At 36.7% G+C, this 20,354-nt stretch overlaps 1 protein-coding gene and 1 pseudogene across 2 annotated transcripts in view; both read right to left on the bottom strand.

Moving 5' to 3' along the window:
• Nucleotides 1-20,354, bottom strand: part of Magi3 (membrane associated guanylate kinase, WW and PDZ domain containing 3) — a 224,715-nt gene that overhangs the window by 167,318 nt on the left and 37,043 nt on the right. The window lies entirely within an intron of this gene.
• Nucleotides 16,313-17,257, bottom strand: LOC125405657 (small ribosomal subunit protein uS2 pseudogene; annotated as a pseudogene).

Raw genomic sequence — 20,354 nt, 5'->3', positions numbered from 1 at the left:
TAAATAATCACTCAGAGACTTAATATTAATTCCAGGATTATGGCTTATAGTTCAGGCTTATTACTAACTAGCTCTTACATTTAAATTAACTCATTTCTATTAATTTCTATTAATGTATTGCCACATGGCCATGGCATTTAATGGTCTTCTGGCATCTTGTTTCTTGGGCAGCTGGCTTGCGTCTCTCTCCACCCTTCTTCCTCCCTGTATTCAGTTTGGCTTTCCACCTACCTAAATTTTGCCTTGACCAAAGCACCTTTTATTATCAACCAGTGAGAGTAACATACATTCACAGCATACAAAAGGGTTATCCCACAGTATATATGTGTATGTGTATCTGAGTGCATGTCTGTGTACTGTGTGTACAGTGCTAGTGGAGGCCAAAAGAAGACATCAGGTTCACTGAAACTGTAGCTTTAGGCAGTTGTAAGCCACCATTTGGATGCTGGAAACAGAATCCAGGTTTCTGCAAGAGTAGTAAGTGCTTTTAACCTCTGAGCCATCTCTCCAGTCCCAGATTTACTACTATTATAACCTAGATATGAAGAATCCCCAAAACTCAAGTGCTGAAGGCCTTGTTCTTAATGTAATATTCAGATGTGGGGCTTTAGGGAAGTGACTGAATTATGAAGGCCCTGAATTAATAATTTCATGGCATTACTAGAAGCTGGTAGAAACTAAGAGGTAGCAAGGTAGACACTATACATGTACACTCCTCCTCAAACAACACACCTAGCAATCTTGGGCCCCCCACCTGCATCTCTCACCACACATATACCCTGCTCTAATAATACAAGTTTCTGTTTCTTCAACAACAACCAAACTAGACAGTTTCTATTCAGATATATTCCAGTGTATTCAGGTCAGAGACCAAAAAGGCCAAATTTATCCTGAACTGATTAGAGGGCATTTGCAGCAAAGGAAACTATGCCCCCACAGAGAAGTTTCAGAGAAAATTCCCTATTTATCATTTTATGCCTATGCATAATTGAGTATCCATTCACTTAAAATCAGATGGATTGTAGAAAGGAACATTCACGTAGAAACAATGGTTACATGATTTCACCCATAAATCAAAAGGTAACTATTCAAATTATGCCTTTTAGCAATGCAGAAAATATTAAAGCCTTCTTCCTTTAGATTTTGTAAAAGGAATGTTGGCACTAATCTGAGGTCTTTGAGCAAGCAACCTTACTCATGAGACATGCTGTTAGTCTTGACAACATAAATCTCTCCAGTCTGTATTATTCTTTCAGTTTGAATAATGTTACCTTGCTACTCTTGCAAACCTATGTGAACTCTTATTCCAGTTCTTTGAATAGGAGACCAAGAACCTGGCCTAGATTGGGACTATCAGTAACAGTAGGACCTAGTTAGAGGAAGTAAGTCAACCTTAAAGGGTATGCCTTATTCCCAGGCCCGTCCTAGTGTCTTGCTTCTTGAGTGTGATGAGCGGGCTTACTCTACCATTCTACCTTTCTGTCATGATGCTTTGCCATCAGCTGACCACTGACTAAAAGCTCTGAAACAGTAAACCAAAATAACTCCATATCTCAGATAAATAGCTATGTTGAAATTAATGAAATTTTAAATAAAGTTTTAAAATTATTCTTACACCTATAAATTATTTTAAAATAACTTTTAAATGCTGTTATCTAAAAGAAAAATGACAAAAGATTGAGATGACAAATGATGATGTCTATATTCCTTAGTAGACTGAAGGTTAATATAGATAAAACAATATTCTCAACTTATATTTCCAATTCCAGCCTCAGGGCAGATTGCTATAGCAAAGAGCACCACTATGCACTTTATTATATATACAAATAATGTAAGGCCACTTTTGATTATTTCACACTCTTTCAAGTTATACTGCTTTACCACCAACATACACCCTAAGTCTCACTGTCACCACCCGAACACAAGTCATCACTGCAGGCAATAGGGCCCCTCCTAGTGTTTCTAGTTCCATTTTGCCTTGTTCCTATCAATTTTCTATATATATCATAAACATCTTACTTTGGAAAACAAAATCAAGAAGACAACGCTCTGTGGTGGTTTGAAAGGAAATGGCTCTCAAAGGGAGTGGCATTATTAGAGGAGATGTGGCCTTCTTGAAGTAGGTGTGACCTTGTTGGAGGAAGTGTGTCACTGTGGGGATGGTCCTTAAGGTGTCTTTTGCTCAAGCTTCCCTCAATGTGACACTCAGACCATTTCCTGTTGCCTGAAAGATGTAGGACTGTCAGCTATTTCTCCAGCACCAAGTCTGCCTGCATGTTACCATGCTCCCTATCATGATGATGATGGGCTGAACCTCTGAAACTGTGAGTCACTCCAATTAAATGTTTTTCTTTCTTTTTTTAAAAATAATTCTTTTTAAATTTATTTATTTATTTATTATGTATACAATATTCTGTCTGTGTGTATGCCTGAAGGCCAGAAGAGGGCACCAGACCTCATTACAGATGGCTGTGAGCCACCATGTGGTTGCTGGGAATTGAACTCAGAACCTTTGGAAGAGCAGGCAATGCTCTTAACCGCTGAGTCATCTCTCCAGCCCTTAAATGTTTTTCTTTATAAAAGTTGATGTGGTCATGATAGCTCTTCACAGCAATAGAAACCCTAACTAAGACACTCTCTAAAAGCTTTTTCTCACATTTTGAGAATCCATATTCCTCCTTATAGCCTGCAAGTTTCTCATTGATCTAGCCTATGGCTTATGATCCAATGTTGTCACTTATTATTCTCCCCTTTCCTCATAGCTTTTGGCATACCAGTCTCCTTTGCATTCTTAAATATAAGTTTATTATTACAACCTTGCAGTTCTTTCTGCTAGAAAAGTCAAGATAACAGGTCCTCTTAAAATGTCCTCTTCACTAACACTTTGGATTCAATGTAAATATGACCTCTACAGTGAAGGCTTTTTGATTCTATCTAAACAGCTCTTGCTATTCCTCATGCCACCATATTTATAGAATATCCTATTTTCCTTCTCCATATTCATCAAGGCTATCTTATCAATAATTGACCTATCTATCTATCTATCTATCTATCCATCTATCTATCTATAGATATATAGTTTACTACCTTTCACAGCCCTCTGTAATGCAATGACCACTTCTAACTTAAGTAAGACTGAGCCTAACTAGATCTGGCATGTGCTAGGTACACACTTGATCATTACGCTATATCCCCAGCTACTTTAATTTCAAGGCTGACCTTGAACTTTCAATCTTCCTTCCTCAATTCCCATATAGGTAGGATTACAGACTTGTACAACAGGTCAGGCTACAATGTAATCTTAAAATAGAAAATATATTATTCAACACTATTATTTCTACATCTGAACAAGAATTTGAAATAAACAGTAATCAACATTTGTCATTTAATTGACGTAGGGGAAATTCATAAAATTGCCATATATTCCTTACTGAAGAACCCTACTCCACAGTTATCTCAGTGCTGCTTGAAGAATAACAGAGATGTCTACATGTGACTTACCTCTCATAGAATCTCAGATTTAAATGTCAGTATTGCTGTCTAATTTATAACAATCAACGAGTAAATTGATAATGTTTTAAAAAGAGAGAATGATATCTTTACCCTCCTTCAAATTCCTTGCCCAAAAGAAAGACAGTGGCAGTCTGAGGACAGGATCACCCCTTCGGTCTAAGCATCGGTAGATGATATAAAAGGTCTCTCTAGTGACTGTCTGTTCTGCTTCTCTGATCTTTCAGCTTTCATTCCCTAATATCTGACCCCAGGTTTTTAATTAAGAACAATTAGAATTCGTGTTACAAACAGCCTTCTGAGAAGGTAACAGGTAAGTAAATACATGAAGAAGGTAATAGAACAAGCGGGCCATGTAGACAACTACAGAAAAGCAACAAAGCTAATGATCCTGGAAAAGGCCTATCTGGCATGTTTAAGGGAAGGCGAGGAAGGTAATGCAACTGCAGTGGGAGAGCAGGAGTAAACTGGGATCGGAGGGCATAACTAGATAGATCTTGTAAGTACATACAGCCCATTCATTTTAAGGGTTATTTTAAGTTGGACATCAAGTAAGAAATTGAGCCAAAGACTCTACTGATTAACTGAAGGCACACAAAGCAGCTTCACAAGACCAAATCCAAGTTTAGACAACTATCCAAACAAAAGACAATGGCAAGTTAGATGGTGGAATGTCAGTGGAAATTAGAAGTCACTGAATCCTGGATACATTCTCAAAGTACAGCTCACAAGACATGCAACATAGAAACTCAACAGTAAGAAGTTTGTAGTTCTCGATAGCTTACATCTCGCATAATGATTTGATATGTATTTACACTGCTCATGTATCAGTAAATCATACTCTTTAATGCTAAGTAATGGCATATGCTATAAACCATAAATTTAAGTTTAATAACTTATTAGCAACGGGTTTCATTTTTCAAATCAAAATATATGCTTATCTTCACTTATTTGTATGCAAGCTATGATTACATAACTTAGTACTTGATTAAACATTATGAAGTATGAGTTCAAGAAAGTGTGTTTCTTTTTTATTGATTTTTATTGAGCTCTAGATTTTTCTCTGCTCTCCTTCCTGCCTCTCCCCTCCCCCCCTTCAACCCTCCTCCAAGGTCCCCATGCATCCAATTTACTCAGGAGATCTTGTCTTTTTCTACTTCCCATGTAGATTAGATCTATGTAAGTCTCTCTTAGTTTCCTCATTGTTGTCTAAATTCTCTGGGATTGTGATTTGTAGGCTGGTTTTCTTTGAAGAAAGGGTGTTTCTATGAAAACCAAGATACATGTTTTGAGAAAACATTGAAAGTTCTGGAAAGGTAAGTCTCTAAGCATTTAAAAAGAAAATTATTTTTTACAAAATCTGAAAATCAAATAGGATTTCATCCTTAGTTTACTTTGAAAATGTCAAAGTTCTTTATGGAAAATGGAATTGAAAACAATTAATAGATCTGTAGGTTGTTTAGGCAAAAATTGTGATAATTTACAGTTTATCTGTGTGATTTAAATTAAAAATTGAATTTATAGTATGTTTCCAGGTTGCATTTCTTTTGTAATATAACACTAAGAGCAGCTTAGAGGAGAAAAAGGTTTATACGGCTTAAATTTCAGGTTATAGTCTATCATTGAGGGAAAGTATTGAAGAAACTTGGAGGCAGACTGCTTATTAATCCACACAGCATTACCTCCAACCAAGAAACTCACATCACAGCCAAGAAGTATAGTAGGGTAGAAGATGCCAGTTACTGACTCACACAGGTTCATGCTTAGCAACTTTCTTATATAATCCAGGACCACCTGCCCAGAGAACGGTACTGTCCATAGTGTGGGCTCTCCTACATTAATTAGCAAACAAGATAATTACCCCCAAACATGTCAAAAGGCTAACTGATCTAGGCAATTCCTCAAGTGAAGCACTTCTTCTCTCAGATGACTCTAGGTTGATGGCAGCTAAAGCTAACCATGACATGATGTAGGTGGGCCTTCTGTCTATATGTTATTTTCACTGGTTAATAAAGAGACTGCCTTGGCCCTTTGATAGAACAGAAAATTAGGTAGGCGGCGTAAACAGAACAGAATGCTGGGAAGAGGGCAATGAGGCAGACGCCATGGAGTCAGCCACCAGGTCAGACATGCTGAATCTTTCCCGGTAAGCCACCACCTCGTGGTGCTACACAGATTATTAGAAATGGGTTAATCAAGATGTGAGAGTTAGCCAGTAATTAACTTTCTAGAGATAATGGGCCAGGAAGTGTTTAAATGAATACAATTTGTGTGTTGTTGTTTCCGAGGCTAAGCTAGCTGTGCGGGAGCCGGGTGGGATGAAAAGCAGGCCTGCCCGTAGCTCCTCACTACAATGACAGAACGTGTACATCATTTGTTTTGATTCTCTTCCTTATTTACTTCAATTAACTAACCAATTATTGACTTCACCTATTTATTATGCACATGTAAGAGACCACTGATGATTTTCTGTGTAGGCTAGGTTTGTCTATCTTCCCATAAAAACCTATAATCTATTTTTATATGTGCTTAGGTTTATTTTTTTGTATAGCAAAACAGCCTACTTAAAATAACCTAACTTTTGCATGCTATAGAACGTTTCAATATGCTGGTGCTGATTCCACTTGTATTAGCTGGATGATGAGGGCATGATTCTTACCATAATTGCTTTGGGCATAGCAACATGAAAGAAATGTAGAACAACTAAAAGTCCTTTCATTTCCTTTAGTAAATGTTTTCATTGACTCTTTCTAATCTTGGGGTTTCCTCTACTGTATTTTACTTGCTCCTCTTTAACATACTTAAACCTTCTTACTATTTATGCCTGTGTATTCCACTCAATAGACAGATCATCTGAGAGATTAACATGACTTAAAAGGGAAAAAATACACAAAACAACCACTGTTTTTACTCATGCTTTCTCACCGCAAAAGGAACCTGTTCTTAAGGAGCTGTTGTACATTACAAGTCACTGCACAAAAAGAAAAAGAAAAGAAAAGAAAAAAATCACTCTTAGTGCTACCTCTACTTCACTTACCTTCCTGTTTTTCCCATTTCTTCTTTGCAGAAAGTTTCCAAAAGAAATAAAAAAGTAAGATCTGCTTTTTGCAGAAAAATAAGAGGAATCAACCAGTCTATACTTCAACTACTCAGGAAAGAATGCTGCTATCTTGACGGCCACTTCTGCTCCTTCACTCCCTCCTTTTCCTTTCTTCTCTCTACTCCTCCCTGTGCCTATATAGAGCAAAACTATCCTATCATGTCTGTGACTTGAACCTGTTATGGAATAGTTCAGAATCCCTAGTGAGAGCTATGGAAGCAAGAAAAAAAAGTATTTACCCGTCCAGCCGCATTTGTTTAAGCATTTGTTAAGCACATTACCAATAGAAGGTGGGTGAACACAGAGGAAAGTGTGCAGACATATTGCCATGGCAATTAGGATCACATTTATTTCTAATGCTTGTTTATTTTCTCTGTGAAGTCAAGTACAAAAACAGAGAAGGAAATGCTGAAGAAAAATTACCCATAATCAATAGCATAGCTGTGATTTTTTTTCTCCTCTTCATGTTTTATTCCCCAAAGTTATAGACCTATGTGACTATACTGCCCACTTACAACAACAACAACAAAAAAACCCAACTCCTTGATATGTATCTATTTTCCTTATGAGGAATAAAAAAAAATCTAAAGTATACCATTGTCTAGCAATGAACTTTGCTGACATTTTTCAGGAACACTCAGAAGTTAACTTTATCATCATAAATGATAGTTAACTAACTCATCATAAATGAGAAAAGTAATATAGCTGCAGATGAGAGATTTTTTTTAAAATCATATAAAGCACTTTAAAAATCATAAAAACTTACCTATGTTCTTTAATAAAAATATGAATTACCAAAACTAATCTGAGAAAAAAATATCTGAAGAAACCCAAAGCTATATCTATCCTGAAGTATTCCTTTGAAGTACAGTGCAAGATATTTTCAGAGACTAAACGTTAAGGCAACATTTAACCCATATAGAAAATATATCAATTAATTCTACAAGCTAGCATAATACTGACAGTAAGATTGAGTAAGATAAGTCTCTTTAATACAAAGAATACAGAAATTCAACCTACTTTTTTGTTTTTAAAAGTACTAGCAGGAAGAGCACTGATTGGTCTTCCAGAGGGCCTGAGTTCAATTCCCAGCAACCACATGGTGGCTCACAACCATCTGTAATGAAATCTGGTGCCCTCTTCTGGCCCGCAGGCATACGTGCAGACAGAACACTGCAAACAAAATAAATAAATAAATTTAAAAAAAAAAAAGTACTAGCAGGCTGGAGAGATGGCTCAGCGGTTAAGAGCACTGGTTGCTCACCAGAGGACCTGGGTTCAATTCCCAGGCACCCATAAGGCAGCTCACCCATAAGTCTGTAACTCAAGTTCCAGTGGATTTTACACCCTCATACGGACATACATATAGGCAAAACACCAATAAATAAATGCTTTTTATTCTAAAAAAAAGAAGTACTGGCATAATAAACATTGATGTTGAACTCATTTTCATTTGCAATTAATCGAGAAGTTCTAGGGTCTGATATGTTCTGAATACATACCCTTTCTAAAAATGATTTAGAAATTTAAATCACATAAATGTTACAATAATGAGAAAAACATAGAATGAATTCCCAATATTCTAAGTTTATTGATATTTTCTTAACATAAGTTAAATATTAAGCACCTTATACAACACACACACACCAAAATACACTGAAACACAAAAAAATTATGTACATAAAAACATAAATTGGGTTGATCATCTATCTTTTACAATCTAGTATATCACATTACTAATACCTGACATGTTGTCTTATTATTTATATAATTAGTGCAGTATTTCTAAAACTGAATTTTGATCATATTATAAATATGGTATTATGATGACATGAGTAAAGAAACAGCACTATTATTTTGATTTCCTGAGCTATCATGTCACAGCAGAGCTGTAATGCTAGTTTACAGAAAATCATTCCCGCTAACGAAGAAGTTTATATACAAAAAAGTGTGTATACTGACATATATAATTTGTCAATTACAACAACCTTCATACTCAGTAATTTTAATGTGTGTATGTGTGTATGTGAAAGAGAGAAAGAAGACAGAGCGAGACAGAAACACATATGGGTAAGCTCTTGCCATTATGCAAGGAGTGAGCTCTTTTCTTCTACCTTGTGGGTCCCAGAAATCAAAATCAGGTTGTCAGACTTGGCAGAGCAAGTGACTTTACCTACTAAAAGTCACTTGGCTAGCCTCCTGCTCTATATTTGAAAGGATACCTGACAATTGTTCTCTAATGGGTTCACAAAAACTGGTGATGCTCAGGTTAACAGGAAAGAGTGAATTGAGGTTTCCCAATTACTCAATTCCCAAGTGCTAACTTATACAAAGAAGCGATTTTACTAGAGTAACCCTATTATACTATTCAATAGGGAAGGTCTACCCTAATAATGAAACTTACTTCTCATCTGAATATTAAATGTCTTCCAAAGGTCCATCATATGTTGGAGGCTTGGGCCCTAGTCCAAGGCACTACTGGGAGATGGCTGAGCCTTTAGGAGGTAAGTCCTAGTGAGAAATGTTCACACCACCACGGAGGAGCTCCCATAGAGCACTGTGAGATTCTGATCTCCTTTTCTCTCTCTTACTCCTCAGCCATATGGTGAGTGGTCTCACTCTTCTGCCTGATTCCCACCAGAATGCCAATGCCTTGCCACAAGCCCTAAGCCATAAGGCCAACAAACCATGAGTTGAAATCTCTAAAGCACACAAAGGTTTAATTATGGTTCTTCATTTTCATTTTCTAACAAATTAATACTGACTCTCGTCTCTGTAAAGGTTTAAGGTGTTTCATTAGGTCTCTAAGAAAACTCCATGCTTCAGTTTGCAACATTTGTAAATAATCAAGGAAAAACTTCTGTAGCAAACAAACCAATTGCAAAGAGCTAATATAGAACCAATCTATGTGTAGAAATAGTTACATTTTGGGTCCTAATTTTTAAGAATATGATGGAAGATTGTTTCAAGTATTAAAACTGAACTTTTAGCCTACTTAGGACATCCCTAAAACCTTTGCCATGCATTTAAAAGAGGAAAACCTTTACTATGAAAATGCTCTGCCCCTTCTAACAGAAGACCATGACTATAATATACTTTGCAGTTAAGTGTTCATTCATCTAAGTCTAGCAAAGAAGCACTTCAATAGAAAAAACCGTTAAACATATTTGATCTGAAAGAATTCAAATAAGACTTGAGCAAAGCAAACTTGTTCCAAAACCTACCAAAAAGCTGATACCATAATTTTTAAATTAACAAGTAGAATTAATTTTGATGAATTTTTCAACTAAGTCAAAGTTGTGGAAACTATATTTAAAACTAATATTTGAGAATGAAGATTAACAGGTTAGCTAATATGTCATTTTTTTACATGTCCTTGGTACTTATGATAAAACCAACTATCCAATAAACCAACTATCCAATAAACCAACTATCCAATAGCACAAATGGTAGAATAGACATTGCCAGTGTTTGAGCTTAGAAAATATTTTTAATTTTTTTTATTTCCTCATGCTGTGTTTACTACTTTACATATGTCTCTGACGGCCAAAGAATTGTTAACTAACTGGCATGAGATTCATTTTGTTAGTACACAGCTGGGTACTTTAGTCACACAACATCTGCTTCTTAGCATATCTTCTGCCTTTTCTTCATCTGTCTCTAAACAGATTCTAAAAGTTATTACAGTAAAAGCATATATACATCTTCTCAATATTTGCAAGCTAAATTTGATTGTAAACATTATGTTTATTATTGGTGCATCAATTATCAGTGGTTTCTGAATGACTAAAAGCTATTCAATATATCTAAGGATCTAGAAAATATGGCATTACAACAATTTGTAGAACCATCTGGTTGACAAAGTATGAAATACACCAAGAGTCATGAAATAATCAGATGTTATTCTATGTCTACTTATCTTTAAGCTCTAAGTAAAGAAATAATGGGAAAATAACTGAAATGTTCAAATGTTAATGTTAAAAAATGGAGTACCCACAAAAAAGAATATATTTCATTCTATAGCCAAGACTCTGAATTTTTGGTGTCCTTAACTTTTAATTATACAGGGATGAATTAATCAAACAATAATTATCCATGTCCTTAACTTGAATTATCCCTATCCTTACTGCTTCACTTTTCTGCTTTGGATTACTAATCTAAAATCCTACCAAGACAGAGAAAGGTGAGATCCAAAGACAGGTGGATCACTATGCCAAATGACTGTTCCCAAATTGTTAGGAAATCATAAAGTACTTCCCTTTGGGAAAAAACGTATGAGGGTAGTTAGAACATGGAACAATCTTCAAAGCTAAAATATAATTCAACTATAAGAGTAATAATAGCACACAACCAAACATCTTTTATACCACCATTTCTATGTCAAAATAACATATCCTCCCAACTATGTGGTAAATCAGTGAGAACTTCACAATTTAATTTACCAGAGTTCTCTCTCCAAATGGTCAAAAGTCAAGAGGGTGAGAAGGTTGAGGGGATATAGTAATTGTGGAAGATGCTGGTACAGAAATCTGAGTGGCAGGAGGAAGAGTTACTGAAGATCCTTTTACACTGTGTTTGAAAACAGTACTGAGGGAAGTTGTAAGGAAGAGCTATTTGAAGGAAAGTGGCCTTAACACCATGAGGCCTGTGAGACAACTTAGCAGGCAAAGGTGCTTACCACCTAACAATCTACAGTCTACTCTAGTTATGTTATGGAGTTCTGTTACCTTGTGTCTGGTGGTGGTTCAAAATTAGTGGGGTTTGCTGTCTGGTAAGGGGAAGAAACAGCACACATAAAATGTTTAAGCATATGTATTGTCAATAGCATAGGGAAAAACTTGAAAATCTATTGCAAAAATGTTAGCATCTAAATACTATATAGAAACATGGTTGATTTACTTTTAGTTTTTCCTTGATATGGATTAAAACAATGCTTAATTCCCTTTTATTGCTTCAAATTATGAATTTTAGGGCTGCTCCATCCCAAACCATCACCATCATCATCATCACTCAGGAAGACAGTTTCCTAACTTTAGATGATGGAACTATGCACTCTCCCCTAGATGAAAGATGATCTAATTTCAAACACCATGTTCTCCACTTTCTGGATATTTTCCATGAAAGCTTAGATAATCAGTAGAACAGTTAAATTACTACAAGGTCACACACAACCAATTTCAGCAGTGATAAATAAGGTGAACTTCTCAAAAAGATTTTTTTCCTTCTAGTAAGAGATATAGACATGGCCAAATACCTACTATTCCTTCCTTCTCCCTTACTCCAGCTGTGGGCTAACACTTAAACTTCACAGATACCCAACAATAATATGAATGAGGTTTCTCTTTTTTTTTTTAAGAAATGTAACCCACTAAAAACTACCTCAACTTTTTATTATCATCACTTATTTTCCTAAAGTTAGTGCTAGTCAATAAGTCTGTTGTTTATAAATACATTTATACAGTTAAGAAAACAATGTGATAAAAATGAAATAACCAAAAATTATGAAGTCAAAATGTGTCTTTATTCATGTCCCAGTTCTAACACTTAATTTCTGGAGAAACTACTTAACTTCAGATTTCTGACTATATGATTGCTAGTACACAATAATATATGATAAAATCCTATGTTTAGAAAGTTTTGGGGACAACTTACCATATTCAGTTGTGTCTAGAAAACTAAGCTTAACTTCTCTAGCACGTGAAAGACACTCAACTCCAGTTTCCTTTTGTCTTCACAGTCTAACACTGAGTGTTCTGTCCAAAGTAGAGAACGAGAGTGATGGAGGATCCCATTGCATTCCCATAGAGCTTACAGTCACACCGGGTGACAAACAGTCCAGTATTACAGTCTGAGAGGCAACAATGGGACATATGGGAGCACAGGAAATGAGAAGGAATCATGAGTGACCCCTGTCAATAACCTCCAAACAGACTTGAGGGAGCTGTCAGATAACAAGAAAGGAAAAGAGCCAAGAGCAGAATAACAGTCGAAGTAGACGGTACATGCAAAGGCACAGAAGAAAGAGAAAAGTGGATTGTGTTTAAGGAACTACAATATGCAGAGCTGACACTAGCAAAGGGAAGTAACAAGAGAAGGAACCAGAAAATTAGACAAGTAACAGATTATAAAAGTACTTAATTTAAAAATAATGACTGCCATTATGTTAAGGAGAATAAGACAGACTCAAAAGAAACTACCATATTTTCCCTCAGATAAAGAAATTATATTTGAAATTGGGGTGGGGGAGAGAATGAGAGAGAGAGAGACTGAGACTGGGAGACTGGCAGTATTAGGAGATATGGCCTTATTGGAGGAAGTGTCTCACTTCTGTGGCAGGCTTTGAAGTCTCTTTTCCTTAAGCTTCGTCAGTGTTACAATCCACTTTCTGTTGCCTTCTGACCAAGATGTAGCCATCACCATGTCTGCCTGCACACCACCATGATGATAATGGACTGAGCCTCTAAACTGTAAGTAAGCCTCCCCAAATAAATGTTTTCCTTTATAAGAGTTACCATGGTCATAGTGTGTGTGTGTGTGTGTGTGTGTGTGTGTGTGTGTGTGTGTGTGTGTGTAAGGAAATCATAAAAAGGGAGGAGGGGGAAAAGAAGTCAATGGAATAATGTGAAGAAAGTAGACAGTAGCACATGTACTCACTCATAAGTGGTTTTTAAACATAAAGCAAAGAGAACCAGCGCACAAATCACAATCCCAGAGAACTTAGACAACAACGAGGACCCTAAGAGAGACTTACATAGATCTAATCTACTTGGGAAGTAGAGAAAGGCAAGATCTCCTGAGTAAATTGGGAGCATGGGGACCTTGTGGGAGAGTTGAAAGGGAGGGGAGAGGCAGGGAGGGAAGCAGAGAAAAATGTAGAGCTCAATAAAAATCAATTAAAAAAAAGAAAATAGATGGTAGGCCCATTGCTCGGGAAGAAGGGAAGCAGTGAAGGCGGATGACAAAGAGGACAAGAAAGAGCAGTGGAGGAGAGTTCTAAATTAAAATGCAGTATAACAACATGTAAGGATAAAATTGCTACAATGAAATTCTTTACTTTATATACTTTTTTAAAAAAAAAATGAATTACAGTTGGGTGTTGGTGGCTCAAGCCTTTAATTTCAGCACTCAGGAAGGCAGAGGCAGGTGAATGTCTGTGAGTTCGAAGTCAGCCTGGTCTACAGAGTGAGTTCCAGGACAGCCAGAGCTACACAGAGAAACCCTGCCTATCTCGAAAAAACGCCCCCCAAAAAATTTGACTCAAGCAGTGTTGGCGCACGCCTTTAATCCCAGCACCAGGGAGGCAGAGGCAGACGGATCTCTTTGAGTTTGAGGCCTGCTTGATCTACAAGAGCTAATTCCAGGACAGGCTCCAAAGCTACAGAGAAACCCTGTCTCCAAAAACAAAAACAAAAACAAAACAAAACAAAAAAATTGAATTACTGCTAGTGAATACTAAGAATTGTGAACAGTCTTTTCTAGCTTCTGAACCATTAACAATGGTATCTAACATACAGATAGGGAGAAAAAAAAGTAATTCTATATTCTTGTGGACTGAAAGAGTAATTACATCATTTAAAATTTTAATACGTTATTCAATATGTAGAAAGGTCTATTTTTGCCAGTGGCAAACACAGTCAAGTAGAAATTGAATGAAAAATCATTAAATAGTCCTTTTTTATGGTCTACCATCTTTCCTTCTTGATTATCTAGAAAGAAAAAGAATAAAACCCATAAATTAATCACAAGCTAATGATAAAAACAAGAAATAAAAAATGGGTAACATGGGTGTAGAAAAAGTAAAATTTAATTAGTTAAGAATAATGGAAGTAGTAGTCATCAGCTTAAAGGCAGCATACACTTATCTCACTTCCAATTTTATTATTAAATATTAGTAGGTAAGTTTAGCTCCAAAGGTGAAAGGAAAAAACTGCAAAAAAACATGTTAAAATTTAAATAGCAGTAAGTAAAACCCAGGCTAAGCATGAGAGTGGAGACAAGAAAAAAAATAGAGAAAATACATACATATTTTGGGACTGGGAAGATGGCTCTGTGGGTCTAAAGCACTTGCTGCATTTATTTGGTTTTTGTTTCTGTTTTTTTGAGTCATTTTCTTTGTGTACCCTGGCTATTCTGGAATTAGTTCTATAGACCAGGCTGGTCTTAAAATCAGAGATCCACCTGCCTCTGCCTCCCAAGTGCTAGGATTAAAGGTGTGAGCCACCACCACCCACCTTAAAGCCCTTGTTGTATAATAAGAGTTCAAACTCCAGCACCCACATAAATGCCAGGCCAGGCAGGAATGGTTGATGGTTGCCTGGCTGTAATTCTAGTACTTGCGGAGCAGAGCTAGCTATCAAGATTAGCAACAGCATCAAACTTTGATTTCAATTAAAAAACCTGCCTCAATACATAAAGTGAAGAGCAATCAGAAGATCATTGATGTCGACCTCTAACTTCCACACTGACACACTCAAAGTAGTAGTAATAATAACAACAACAACAACAACAATACTTCTAAGATTGTCACCACCAATTATTTCATATAACACTCTTAGAATGTCTGCAAAAATACTGATTTTACTCTGAGACTTTCTATAGTACTGTCACATTCAAACATAACTAACTGTAAAGATGAATATGTATATATTTTAAAGCTAAGACTATTTTAGGGAGGAAAGAAATCAGGTCCTGTGCACATTCAGGTCTCCACATCTATACTAAATATAGACACAGACACATGTATTAAGAGTAAGGAGAACGTAAAACAAGAACCTAATTAGTCTAGTCAAAATAAACAAACAAAGCAATACATAATTAATGCCTTTCCAAAGGAGCATTTTGAGTAAAGACACTCCCGTGGTGTAAAATGGAAATGAACCTTTTAAATGACTTTCTTTAAACTGCATTAAAAAGATATTTTAAAAAATGCTTAAAGACTTTCAGAATTTTAAAAATAACATTATAAGTTGTGCAGTTACAATTCCATTTCACAAAGTGTTTCACCCATACCCCCCAAAAGTCTGTGTACTAAAAAAGCATAAAGGGAAAAAGCAGCATTTAGCATCTCCTATTAACTACTAACCTAGATTAATTGCTATCTGATGCATTTACATTTTAATTTTAAGTAAATAAAGAAATTAGGCTCCTCAAGTGGCCTACCTTTTGATTTTTGAATACTTTAACCTACTGAGTTATAGGTTAATTTATTAGTCTTGTTTAAGTAAAAACAATGAATAAAAATCACTTAGGCTTATAATTATGTGAGCTGCTTCATCATTCTTACAAACCATTTTGCCATTAGAGAAATCTTTTGTTTTTACTTCACTGGTGTATTTGTTATTTTAATCTGGCCTTCTGCATACCAGAAGCATAATATAGAAGACAATTATATGATCCCACTTATGTAAGGATATACTTCTTATATAACATACTGGATAGTAAAGAGATTAATAAGAAAATGATTATCATTCAGCTCTTCCTTGCTATTACACTATAACTTTCCTAAATTTATAACCAAAATAATTTATTCTACAAGAAATCTATCATTAAATTTTATATAGTTCACTAACATAATGTTGACATTATATTTACATGCATGTTTTACAATGATTATTTCCAAACAGCCTATTCAATTCTCACAAACTCACAGCTACAAATAACTCTTTTTTTTTTTTCCAGTCTGTAGGAACTTTCACCTTTTTTCCTTTGCTCAGAACCACTCAGTGGTGGCTCCAACCCACTCGGTGGCCTGCGCTGTGGGAGCTGCTGACCAATCCTCAGTGGCTGGCTGGGCACTCCAGTCTTCAGTAGGGAACTGCTGGATGGGCAAAGAGGGCACCTGCACACCCTTAGACCAGTCAGCCATCTCTGGCTGAGCAGCAGTGAATTCAGGAGCTGGTGCAGTCCATTCGCCCTGAAATTCCTCCTTGGTCACGGCCTTCTCAGCAGCAGCCTGTTCTTCCTTCTCAATCTCCTCTGGGTCTCTGTAGAAGTAAAGATCAGGCATAACTTCCCATGGGTGCTCACGGGAGATAGTGCCACACATGCGGAGTACTTCCCGGGTCAGCATCCACCACATCAGGCCCACTGAATGAGCTCCCTTGTTGCATGGGATGGCGATGTCCACGTAGCGCAGAGGTGAGTCTGTTTCACAGGGCAATGGTGGGCAGGTTCACGTAAGACGTCTCTCTGAGGGGCTAGTGGTCAGCCCTGGGATCGTCACCACTAGAAGCCGTGGCTCCCTGAAGGCTGCCTGGATCTGGTTAGTGAAGGTCCCTGGGGTGAAGCGGCCAGCGATCATCGGAGTGGCTCCAGTGGCAGCAGCGAACTTCAGCACCGCTCGCTGCCCAGTGCTCCTGGAGGAGATGACGCTGACATCAGCAGGGTTCTCAATGGCAACAATAGCCTTAGCTGCAAGCAACAGCTTCTCCCAGGTCCTCTTCAGATTGATAATGTAGATGTCATCACTTTTCCTTTTGTGGATGTACTGCTCCATCTGAAAGTCGAGGTTGGTGCCACCTAAGTGGGTTCCCGCAGCGAGGAATTTGAGGACATCCTCCTCCTTCATCTGCAGGACATCAAGGGCTCCGGACATTGTGTAAGTTTCCCTTTTAAGTTACGTCGGGAACAAAGAACAACGCCATATGGACCTGTCCCGGGGCATACAAATAACTCTTTTTTTTTTTCTTCTTCCTAAATCACGCCTTTATTCGGAGCCCTCGGTTGAGAAAAATTGGGGGAAGGGAAAAGAGAGAAAAGACAGAGAGAGGGAGAGAGAGAAGGTGAGAGAGGTGAGAAAGAGAGAGAAAAGACAGAGAGAGGGAGAGAGAGCTACAAATAACTCTTAAAGATTTAGAATAATAACTACATGCTATTAGTGTCTCAAAAATCTGTAGTCAATAAAAATCTAAGTTCTCATGTTTTCAATCTCAAATACCTAACTCTCACTTGCTACATTTATAGAATGATCAAAAAGGAGAGTAGGAAAGGTCAAAAATCAGTGAAATTATTCTTTGTTCACTCTTTCTCCACTTGACAAATGTCAATGATCACTTTCTACATTTTTTCAAATCTTAGAGATTTAAGTATAAACTAAAAAAATACAGGCTGGAGAGATGGCTTAATGATTAAAAGCACTCACTGCTCTTCCAGAAGTCCTGAGTTCAATTCCCAGCAACCACATGGTGGCTCACAGCCATCTGTAATGAGATCTGGTTCCCTCTTCTGGCATGCGAGCATTTTTGGAGGCAAAATGTTGTATACATAACAAATAAATAAATCTTTTAAAAAAATACTTTAACACATCAGCTAATGTTTAATTCCCTTTTGTAATGCCAGCTCCTTTCACATACAGTAATGCAATACAACAAGCACTCAAAAATATTTGCCAAATAAATTGCTGAGTCAAGAACTAATGAAGAAATAAATGATGTTAATATTGATAACATTCTTTAAAGTTAATAACTTACTTCTCTAAATTACCCTCAGTCTCATTTATAACTTAAAAATTAAGACATCTATTTATAAATTTCAAAGTGCAATTGTGAAACAGAGACTTTACATTTACATATCAATTTACACATCAACATTTTAAGGCTAAGATAAAGAGGGAGGAATCAGAGATGGTATTGCTGTGTTTATAATGAAGTTATGCTTATCATGCTGAGGGTCAATAATGCATTTAGTTATTAAAATAAGTCAGTCAAGAATAAACATTTTGTGTGAAATTCAATGGAACAAAACGACAAAGTGGCCATTACTATGAACATATGCTTTTTAAATGCTCACTACATGTTTAACACTGCACTAAACACTAAATTTCCCTTGAGGGAAAAGATTTAGAACTTCAGAATACGAAGGGAAAGTGGTAATCAAGAAGTAAGTCACTGAGCAAAGTGGGACGTGAATTCATCATGAAGATTTAGTATGTAACCTCATAAAACATCAACTGTTTAACTTAACAATATAAGTATTTATAATATACAAATCAAAAATACTGCATAAAAGATTTACAAGAACAACCAAAAACACAGTTATAAATGATCAAAGCAGTTTATCCAGTGGTGTAACCGACAGATGAGGAATATAAAAAGAAGAGAGTCAAGTACTTTGACATTAAGAAAGTGAGCCACAAGGGAAACAGATCGACCAGAGGAAGTAACTGATCCTGTCCTCAGACAGACTGCATCCGTCTCCACCAAACCTGAGACTGCACTGAGCTCCTGCCTCCTCCTGCTTATGTTTCTCTCTCTCTGCTCAGCCATGTCTGTCATGTCTCTACCTCCCTAGTGCTAGGATTAAAGCCATGTGACTACCAAATACTGGGATTAAAGATGTGAGCTACCATTGCTGAGCTGTTTTGAGACTTTGAGACTGGGTCAATCTAGTGTAGCCCAGGGTGGCCTTGAACTCACAGAAATCCATCAGTCTCTGTCTCTTAGTTGTGGGATTAAAGGTGTGTGCCACCACTGCCTGGTCTCTAGTAGCTTGGCTCTGCACTCTGATCTTCAGGCAAGCTTTATTTGTTAAAACACAAACAAAATATCACCACAGTTGCCAGTTGTCTCAAGAACATTTGACAAAGCCTGGAGGCATTTTTATTCATTACTACTGGAGGAAATAGGGTGCCAGAGGAATGACAAGGACTCCGAACGAAATAGGCTGCAAAACTCAGTAGTGAGCTTCATTGTCTCTTCTGTGCCTTTGCAAAATGGGGGGGGGGGCAGCTGTCAGAACATGGAAGAAAAGCCCCTTCCATCTCGGAGCACCCTCTACTGATAAAGCTTAACATGTGCCAGCTGGCAAAGGATGTTTACCCAAACATCACAAACCAACGCTTTTAGAAATGAAAGGCATTGAACTGTTAACAGGCACACGCTCTGCTTTTATATCTTTAAAGGATTTAATGTGGTCACAACTTTAAAATATCACGCCCTGGAAAACTACACAGAATAAGAAGGTACAGGTATTAATGTTAGATTACAAACTTAGGCTCAATTTTGATGTGATCAATTGTCTATAAAATCTTTAAAATAAATTAAAACCCATTTTAGAGTTCAGGCTTACTTTCAACCATGTACACAAACATAAAAATGTCAAAATAATTTACTACAAACATTAATCTGAACTTTACTAAAAGTTTATCGTCATCTAAATGTTCATATTTTCCAAGTTTTCTTATGTATGTACAAATGTATTTTACTTTTAAAATTAGAGATATCTTTTTTAAAAAAATTTATGTATACCTAGATACTAAGTATCAATGCATGAAATTAATGCTGTATAGCCTTTTACATAACAGGATTTTTTAAAATTCCTTTTAAACAGCATACACTAGAAGGAAATCATTTCTGCAAAGTAAATCCTGAAGTTTAAGGCTATATCCTAATAGCTGTGGATTTAGAGAGAATAAACCAAATGTTAATCCTTTCAAATGTTATGAACTGTAGCAGCAGAGTCATAGTGTTCTATTTAATGATTCAGGAGTACAGCTATAAATGAAGATAAACATTTAAAAAAAAAACTCCTAGAAAGAAAAGACCAGCCAGAGCAGCAGATTTGATCATGGTTGCTTCCCTGGTCAAATTCACAGACCCAGGAGGACTTGCAGGGAGAACCATATCATGCCTACTCACAAGCTTCATGGAGCACCAACTGGTTAGCTCCTACAGATTTCCCACTGAAGAAACAAATGGAAACGATGGTTTTCCTCATTAGAAAATAATGATAGGGTTACATAGTAGCT

Source organism: Myodes glareolus, chromosome 17, assembly GCF_982192425.1.
Source record: "Myodes glareolus chromosome 17, mMyoGla1.1, whole genome shotgun sequence".
Lineage (NCBI taxonomy): Eukaryota > Metazoa > Chordata > Mammalia > Rodentia > Cricetidae > Myodes > Myodes glareolus.
Note: the sequence above shows the minus strand (reverse complement) of the source record. Positions and strands in the feature narration are given on the sequence as shown.